This window comes from Ceratotherium simum, chromosome 8 (genome assembly GCF_057802395.1).
Source record: "Ceratotherium simum simum isolate JZ-2026a chromosome 8, ASM5780239v1, whole genome shotgun sequence".
NCBI classification, from domain to species: Eukaryota; Metazoa; Chordata; class Mammalia; order Perissodactyla; family Rhinocerotidae; genus Ceratotherium; species Ceratotherium simum.
The window spans coordinates 7,379,812-7,390,089 of NC_141907.1; positions in this window are offsets into that span (position 1 = coordinate 7,379,812).

The window sequence follows — 10,278 nt, forward strand, 5'->3', positions numbered from 1 at the left end:
CACATACACACACATACACACACACACACAAACACAGATACAAATAACACACATTTTTTGGCACTTGCTATTTTATGTGTCTAGATTGGGACATTCCCTTTGCCCATTGTGAGTAAGCAAAATAACCTGCTTTTAAGACCAAAGAGACATTGAGGAGATGTCTCAGCAAAAACAAAACAAACAAAAAAACAACAACCAATCACAAAACGAGAGTATATTTCCCTCAGGTACCAGCAGTTTTCAATGGGGAGAATACTTCCCACAGAGGATTTTGAATATTGTGTTATTGTTCCAGGAGTGGGGAGATGCATGGACACCAAAGCAGAATATGTGGCATCGGCTCTAGGCCCAGGTGGTGGGCAGCAAGAAACAGCTACTGAGGATGGGAGAGATGGTGATCTATGTTATGCAGTGGTGAAATATTTGGTAAAACTGCTCTCTGAATAACTTGGAAGGTAGGTGATGTGGCTGAAGGTGAAAAGGTTGGGAAACAGAATGTTAGTTAGGTGCTACTGCAAGAAAAAGATGAGTTCAGAAAAGAATTGGCTAATTTGTAAGTAGGTATGGAAAGGAAGAGAGAGAGTTTGGGAATTCTGGGACTTAGAGGGTTGAAATATATAACTGTTTCTCATCTCTAACCAGTAAAAGGTAAAACTGAGAAGGTCTTTGACAACAAATGCTAAATAGAAGGCATGGCTAGGGCCAAATCCAGAGTGCAGCTGTCATGCTCTTTGTTAAATCTTTGAATCAATTAAGATACTATTTAGTAAATCCTTCAGGTGGACAAAATAGCTTAGGGAAAAAAAAATAAAGGTTTGCTCTCCCTTAGAAGCTTGACAGCCTAAGTCCTCATAATTAATTCAAGAGAGAAAAACATGTATCCGAAAGGATTGTGGTGTGGTTATTGCTTCTTGAAATAAAATAATAAAACACCTCTTAAGTTTTTGAGAGAGTTCTACTTCAAGAAGAGTTTCAAGCTCTACACTTTCCAAGAGTAAAATGGACCCTTGGGGCTCCTAAATTCCACATGCAGGGAGCAGGCTAAGAAAACTGTGTAGTCCCCTGAAATGGAATATTCTCCAATGTCTTTTTCAGGAGGAAAATAGGAAAAGGATAGATTTTCCAAAATTTAGAGTGAAGGGCCACAGAAAAACAGTGGACTGGAAGCTACTCCCAGGGATCAGAACCAGGGCATCCTCAAGAAATATTCTGCTTCCTAGGGTGGGGCCCCACAATGTCTACCCAGCCCAGTTTCAGAATTGCTATGGACCAGTGACTGCTGTGTGTCTCCCAGTTTTTCTGCTTATGAATGAGAATGTCTACTGATGTTATCCCGTTCCTGTGTGTACAGAGGAATTGATCTTCTCGTGTCCTTGGTCTTCTCAACCTCAATGCATCTGCTGCAGTCACGGGTCTCATTTTCATATTCAGAGTTATTTGCTATTACAAAGGTGATTTTTTTTTTTGCTTATGAATTATGTAAGCCTAGTACCCAGTCAATGTCAGTTATTACTATTGTCTTGAAATTTACATCCCCCCTCTGAGCCTCAGTTTCATCTACTGTAAAACGATGATAACAGTCCCATCCCTGGGACTTCAGTGTGATGAACAGATGGGATTGTGCCTATGAAAGTCCTTTGACAACATGCACAGGTTTGTATCTAGGAAGACCACTGTTATGTGGTACTTGGTATGGGGCTAGGAAAGAGGAGCCTTGGTTGATGTATTAGTTTCCTAGGGCGCCCATAACAAAGTAGCACAGACTGGGTGGCTTAGGACAATGGAATTTGTCGTCTCACCGTTCTGGAGGCTAGAAGTCTGAGATTAAGAGGTGAGCAGGGTTGGTTCCTTCTGAGGCTGTGAGGAAGACTCTGTTCCATCCTCCCCTCAAGTTTCTGGGGATTTTCTGGCAATCTTTGGCATTCCTTGGATTGTGGATGTATCACCCCGATCTGTACCTTCATCTTCACAGGGCGTTCTCCATGTGAGCTGTCTGTCTCCAGATTTCCCCTTTTTGTAGGGACACCAGTCGTGTTGGATTAGGGCCCACCCTAATGACCTAATTTTAACTTGATTACACTCTAAAGACCCTATGTCCAAATAAGGTCACATTCTGAGGTACTGGGGTTAGGACTTCAACGCATGAATTTGAGGGGACACAATTCAAGCCATAACCATGATCTAGGGCCCCAGCCACAGCACTCTGAAATCCACGTCTGCACTGAGTTCATACTTCCCAAAAGCTGCTCCCAGCCAGTAACTGAGCTTCGCAGGGTACCGTGCAGGCCCATTCTAGGGAGACATGGGACTCCTCTGACTGCTGACTTTGGCTCAGGGACTTCCCAGTAGCCTCACGAAAGCTTTCTTAAACTGCACAGCACTCTAGGACACCCAACCTCCCTCCCTCTACCCTTCACTCAGAGTCAGACTTGCATCCTAGCCTTGTCTTCCTCCTTTGCCATTTTCTCTCACACAGGCATTTCTCCCAGTAAAAGCCTTGAGTGTTTAATCCTGTCTCAGCATCTCTTCTGGAAAGGCCCAGACAATGCAATTGATGTCCCATTGGCCAAAGCAAACCACATGGCCAAGCCCAGATTCAGGGTGTGGGAATAAAGACTCCTCTTTATGTGAAGATAGAGAATTAGGGGCATTTTATAATCTCCCCACCTCTTCCCTCCCTATCTCACTCTCCCCACTTCTCCACTCCAGCTTCCTAGGATCACCTCCAAATAAACTACCTGTGCTCAAGCCTTTGCCTTAGGCTCTGCCTCAGGAGGGCTCTACCTCAGGAGCACTCAAATCACACAGCGTCTGACACTCCCATACTCTTGGCTGTGAGCCCTTTGAAGTTATGAACTGTGTCTTATTCATCCCTGCATTTCCATCATGGAGCTCCATTCACAGCAGGCCCCTAATAGGCTGAACGAGAACTGTGTACTGATCATTTACTCTGGGCCAAGTCCCATGCTCAGCACTGGGGGGTCAGAGAGGAGTCAGTGTGGTAAATGACAAAGGGAAGACACAGGAAGAAGACAGCCATCTACAAGCCAGGGAACCAACACTACCAACACCTTGATCTTGGACTTCCAGCCTCCAGAACTGCAAGACAACAAACTTCTATCGTTTAAGCCCCCGGTCTATGGTATTTACTTACAGCAGCCTTAGCGTACGAATATAGTCAGTTACACTCCCTGTAGTTGGAGGTCTGGGAGGCTCTTTCTCATGGTGCTACCATTAGGCAACACCGCACAGCCAGAGGCTGGGAAAGCACTTGCTGACAGGGGTTTGCCTGCTTGCTGCTTTTGGAAACCCTGCTTCTGCCATGTGAATGGGACACATGGCTCAGTGACCCCTATTACTCCAGCTGACAGCCAGCCAACCACCTGGCACGTGAGCGAGGCCATCCTAGACCAACCATCTCCCAGCCAATCCACCATCTGACTGCAGATGCATGAGCAAATCCAGCCAAGATCAACCCTGGAGAACCTCCCACTGACCAGTATACTTATGAGCTAAATAAAATTTTGGAGTGGTTTCTTCCAGGTATAGCTGTAGCTAATTGAAGATAGCTATAACCTAACAGAGAAAAAGCCAGTTGAGGGTGTGTTAGTGAGCTAGTTACCACTCTGGGTTCAATCTCACTGGAGACACTGTAGGAAGATGTGTAGAGTGTAGGTCAACATTGTAACTCTGAGGAACAAAGATTCTCATCCCTGGTTGTTGAGAGTTGTTCTCATGGGCCTTAACTCTCCTGAACTTCTGGGCTAAGGGGCTGAGCTAGCTACCATAGCTTCAGAGAAAGCCCTAAGGTAGAAGAGTTGGGAGACCAGACAGCCCTTGAGATGAGAAGGCATCAGTGTGCTCGGGAACTGTCCATCCTTGCAGCAGCTGAAGTCAGAGGTGGGCCGAGAGGATGTGTGGTGAGCACTGATGGCATCTACTGCAGAAGGGGAGTCTCAGATACAATATGGTCAGTGCAATGATAGAAGGGGGTCCAAGGTAGGGAGACTGCCTTAAGAGAATGGATTTGAGAGAGCTATGCATACAGCCAGTATAATGCATTGTAATGGTTATTCATAATCTAACTCAGGGGATCACTTTGATGGTGAACATTTCAAGCGAAGGACGAGAAAACTCAGACTCCCAGCAGCCTGACTGGGAAGCTGTGTTTAAGCTGCAGAGCTGGGGGTTCTTCGTTCCACTCGAACTGCTCCTTGGAGGAGGCCGCCTGCTCTGCTCAGCGTGGCCGTGTTTCCGCTTCTGTAGTGACAGGGATTATCAGCACAAGACAAATGCTTATTAGCCAGGATTATTTACTCAGGGACCAAATCTTTCAAATGGCCATTCCAGTGGAGGAATAGGGATGTGTGTACATGTTTGATTAGATACAGGGGATTCACAGATTAAAAGTTTTGGGAGAAATGTTTCCTGCATGTGCTTCTTTTAAAAACTAGAATTCAAAATGAGAAGAAATGAATTTCAAAGAAGTGATGGTCTATGGATACTGGCAGAGTGTGGAAAATGCAATGCTGGGCATGTGGGCCAACCCCTGGCAGCACTTCCGCAGGGTGTTCAGGGGACAGCCAGCACCATGCTTTGGAGAGAAGGGCTCTGTGGGAGGCAAACACTAGGGGATGGGACAGAACATTGTCCTGTTGAGGGAGTCTCGATGCTCATTAGCATGTTTATCTCCCTCAGAAGATGGGCAGTAAGGAGAGCTCTCTCATCTTGTCTAACTCAGATTTCCCAAAGGGACTCAATCACAGGAACTTTCTAATTGACAGACCCCAATTAACTTCCCCAAGAGTACTTGGTAGATACAGGACTGCAGGAATTAGACATAAACTCATTTCCTTGACAGGTATGTGGTCCCAGAGGATATGAGACTTGCTTGGTGAGTGTGATGGAAGGAGGATGGGCCTGGGAATCGGGAGGTCTGGAACCTGAGCCTAGTTTGTCACTATCTTGCTGTTTGATCTGGGCAAGCCACTTCTCATCTGTGGTGTACAATCTGTCCAGTTCTTTCTGTTTTCTTATCTATAAAATGGGATTAATAATAGTTGGGTTGTTTGAGGATTAAACACGAGTTCATGGGAAATACTTTGAACAGCCTGACACTTATTGTGACATGGGTTGTTACTGTGATGATGAAGATGATGATGGTGACAGTGATTGTGATGATGTACTGGGCTTTGTGTTTATTATTTCACTACATCATCTAGTAATATTGTCACTATTGACTATGTCTCTACCACAATCTATGCTAAATGCTTTCTATTATCTGTGCATTATCTATTTTAATCTTCAGAACAACCTTTAAAATAGGCAATATTCTCATTTTCGGATAAGAAAACTGAGACTCAAGGAATTTACGCTACTTTCCCAAGACCACAAAGTCAGAATCCAGTTAGAGCCAGAGATAACATTATCACTAAAGGGGTAGTTCACTGTCCACCAAGAGAGATTGGAGAAATCTTTGTTGACAGCCTGATCTACAGAGACACTCTCCATCACTCTCTGAACCCTTATTCTGATTAAATATTCTTAGCAGCACTTGTTATTACTTGACATTAAGTTATATGTCTGTGGTCCCTCTGGCCCATAAATGTAAGTGCTGTGAGGACAGGGTTCTGACTGTCCTTTAGCTATGGTATCCTCAGTGCCTAGAACCCGGTTGACACATAGTAGGCTCTCAATAAATATTTGTTGAATAAATGAATGAATGATATGCTTATTAAACACTTCCTCTGTGCTCGTGAATATGTTAGATCCTATGGTTACAACAGTCACCAAGATAGACTATTTTTGTGTTGGGATAAAGCTTGGAGTAAGTTATCTAAAGGTTATACCAGTTCATTTCTTCTCCTTCCTCCCCTCCAACAAAATATGTATCAGGCACTTTTTTTTAAACCATTGGTGTTCAGAGCAGTGATTTGGAGATGTCTCAGCCACTCTTACTCTTCTCAAGAAATCTATAGTTATTAGAAGAGCAAGACACACATGGACAGATGATAAATAAAAAAGTCACTAGAGACTCTGTGTATGTGGGAGGGCGAATAACTCTACCTAGGGGTCATGAAAGCTTCTGGAAAAGAGATGATGAATGTTCATGGATGAACAGGCATTTACTATGTAGACTCAGAGTCATGGACTATTATGGTTCTAGGGTGACCAGATGGTCTAGGTTGAAAGAAGTAAACACACAGATGGAGTTCACTGGGGTTTGGTTTTCTATTCATAACTTCTTTCAGGGGCCCCCAGTACCATTCTCCATTCTTCTTTTTGACTTCTGTTCCTCATTTTCCTCACCCATGGACTGCTCAATTGAGCAGAGTTGTTGCAAACCTAAGGAAAGCAGCTTATGTTCAGGGAGGAAGGGCGAGGGGGTGGGACACTTTTTTTTTATGGGCCATTGATTTATTCCCATTTACTGATCGCCTACAGTGCACCAGCCCAATTATCTACTTGCACAGCCAATTGTCTCACGTTGGGATGAAGCTCCCCTCTTCCCACCACTATTGAGGATATACCTTGCCTTCTGTCAAATGATGCATTTTTTCTTATTATCGTCTTAAAATAACTCTTCTTCAAGCCTCCCAACTGCCACACCAGCACCACATTCTCCAAGGGTTGCAGCAGGGGGTGGAGGAGAGAACTGCATGAGCTTTAGAGGTAATCTGATGCAGGTTCTCATCCCAGCTCTGCCTCTCAGTTAGGTCCAGTCAAGAAAGGCCTGGAAGTTCAACAGAGGGAATTTAACATGGGGAAGTAGTTACAAAGGTGTTGGAAGAGCTGAAAGGACAACCGAATGGTGAGGCAGCCCCATTGTTAGTGACAGGAAACTGCCATCATCCCTAGAGGCAGAGGGACTAAGGGAGGAGGTGGCGGGGTCACAGAGGAAATGTAGCCCCCAACAGAGATGCTGCCTGAAGCAGAGAGATGCCCTGGCCTCCACCTCCTCCTGCCCACCAGTCTCCTGCCTGTATCTCCCATTGGCCAAAACCAATGGGAAGGCCATTTGCAAGGGACCTTGAAAACTTATTCTCTGGAATCAGCTCCACATGATACAGGAGCAGAACGAGAAAGAGCCGGGATGTGGTTGGAGTACCAGTTTTTCTCTCTGTCAAATAATCCTCTCTTAATCAACCATCATTTAGCCAACTTCGTAGATTAATGGACACCCCACATCCTCACTAAGATGCACTGGTAGATGCCCATGATGGGTCAAGCTCACAGATGATGGCTGCTCCCCATGACAATTCCGCATCTCTGACCCCAGGAGCTGAGTTTTATGTTTACCAGGAGGTCATGGTTATATTTGCCTGTATGCATGTGTTTACCTATATCCCTTTATTCCGGTTGTCATAGTAATTTCATAATTTAATTAAACCTTACGTAGACCAATGAAACATGAGTGTGGAAAGAAAGTTGTTTCCATGAAAGAAAGTTGAGTCCTTTATAAAGCTCCATAAACTTGAGTCACTAAAAAAGTTGCTGTCTAATTAATGCAGGTGAGACAAATGTAGACTATTTATTAAAAACTAGTAATAAAATCTAAAAAAGTCTGCATTCAGATTGCTGCACGAGTGTCCTTAAGTTATGGCTCTTGTTGAAAGAGTGTCACAGGTGTGGCTTATGGAAGACAAAATGGAGGTCTGATCAACAGAATAACTGAAAGAAAAGGTCTTGACTTCCATAAAAAAGGTGAATGAACGCACATTTATATTTCAAAATAAAATATTTGTAACATACATATCATTTTTCATGTCTACCTTAACTTTAACGACTTACTCCATCGATCTGCTGAATCAGTCAGGCTAGGCTAGGTTATGCTGCAGTAACAAACAACCCCTGAATCTCAGTGGCTTATGACAGTGAAGATTTACGTCTTGCTCATGCTGCATGACCACTCCAGAACCCAGGCTGACAGATCAGCCTCCCTCAGAGACACTGCTGATGTCATGGCAGAAGGACAAGAGAAAGATGGCGAACCATGAGCTGGCTCTAAAGGCTTCTGCTTAGAAGTGACGCACATCACTCCCACCCGTTTCAGTGGCTAAACAAAGTCACATGATCACTCCTGAGTTCAACTGATTGGGGAAGCACAATCCTCCCCCAGAGAGGGGCTGTATAGTCGAGCACGCCCACCAGCCACAGGCCCCAGCTGCTTTTGATAAGGGAGTTTCCACTCTATCTTACACGATTACTCCGTGGATTAAATAGTAATAGTAATGGCCAACAGTTAATGTGTGCTTCTTAAGTGCTGGGCACTGTTCTAGCTCTTGCATTCATTAACTTACTACATTCTCACAGATATGCTAGAAGTGGGTATCATCATTATCCCATTTTATAGATGAAGAACACTGAGGCAAGACAGGTAAAGTAGTCTGACCAAAGGTCCACAGCAAGTATATGGAGGAGGCTGGACTTGAACCCAGGCTCTCCACCTCCAGAGGCTGCTCGGAAGCACTGCACTCCAAATAAGAGAATGTAGAAAAGATGTCTAGCTCATTGGCTGAGCCCTGTCTGCACTTTTAAAATTCTTTCCACCCTCTTTGTCTGGTTGCATTGGATTTTCTAGGAGAGAGGATAGGGGAGAAGGTTCCCTTCCCCTCTGAATGCTTGTGTGTGTGTGGGAGGAAACAGTGGGAATCGGGGCAGCACCGCATAGTGGGCCTAGCCTCACAGCGACCTGGGAAAATGGGCTTTCTCATCCCTTCATGATACTTTTCCTAAAAGCTGGGAGAATGGCATTCTGCTGCCTGGCTCTCAAGGCAGGTGAGAGCCACTTAAAAGGATGTGCTTGACTCAAAATAGCTTTTTGGGAGATGCTTGAACTGGCCGGAGAAGCATCTGATGGGCTTTTAGGACTTAAGGACTGGAAGAGACCAAAATCATGATTTCTTCCCAAGCTTCCTCCTCCATCCACGTTGTTAGCTGACTGACATCCACCTGTGTGGCTTGTGCAGATGTTATGTGCAGTTTGTGCTGGGATCTGGGTACAGAAGAACTGACACTGTTTTCTTAAAATAACCCCAGATCTAAGTGGCATCCAGCTTTTTGGTGTGTGGCCAGAGAGGAGAGATATCATGATTCTGGAAAAGTGGAGGCAGCTCGTTCATGAGGGACAAATTCCAGGTGAGGTCCTCTCCCCCCGTGTTCTCAGCCCTTGCATCCCTCTGGCCTCTGTCACCTGCCGCTCTCCTTCTCCCTCTCGGGGTTGCAGCCATGTTGAAGTGCTGAGCGTCCCTGGAACATGCCATGCTGTTTCATATTCCCATGCTCCCATGTTCGTTTTATTTATTCTAGAGTAACTTCTCTCCCTTCTTTATCTTATGCATTCCTATACTCCTTCAAGTTTCAGCTGAGGTGTCTCCTCCTCCAGCAAGCCAACCCTGATGTCCATCAACTTCCCTGACAATATTGGGAAGGTGCCTCTCATTTGAGCTTCGTTCCATAACCCATTAGGACATTTGTCACAAATCTTCCTTGTCTGTCTATTGGCTTTCTCCGCCACCCGACTGAGCTCTTCAATAGCAGGCACCATGTTCCTCACTCCCTTGTATTCCCAGTGCATAGCGTCTGTACGTGATGGATACCTATCAATTGAACGATTACTCCAAGACTTCACAAACTCAAATCATCAGATTTGAAGTGCAGGAATATTATTGACCTCACTGGGGTGCAGGGGCTATGTTGCCCCAAGTCAACCTTAGGCTTGATGGAAGATTTGGCCAGAATCCTAGATCACCCAAGTCCTTGGCCAGCTGTCTGTAGCCAGAAGAATTTCTCTAAGGAGACATTCAGAAAACCTGGTCAAATGTGTGCTTCTTGTTATTCTCTGGGCTCTGGCCTAAAATCATAGCAGAGTGTCCTTGCCCGTGAGTGAGGTTGGACCCTGTGTGAGACCGCCGAGTTAGCCTGCCCCGGGCCTTGTTTCTGTCCTCTTCCCTTCTGGCATACCTTGCCACTGGGCAGCTGGGTTGGCTCAAAGCCATGATGGAACCATGGATAAAATTCGCCATCTCTGGGAAGAGCCCTGGCTCCAAGCTGCTGTCCTTGGCCAGTGAGAGCTGGGTGGTCACAGTGTCTTGGCTGGGGCAGGGACTTGACCTTTGGGCCTCGTACTCACTCCTTTTCTAGCAGCTGTGCACAGCCTCCCTTTACTGCAGGCCAGACTTTTCTCAGAAAACATATTTCCATTTTGATGAGGTTCTCTGCCCGCTGGGGCCAGCACCCGTCTATCCTGGCATCCTTGGTGGTGGGAATATTACACGC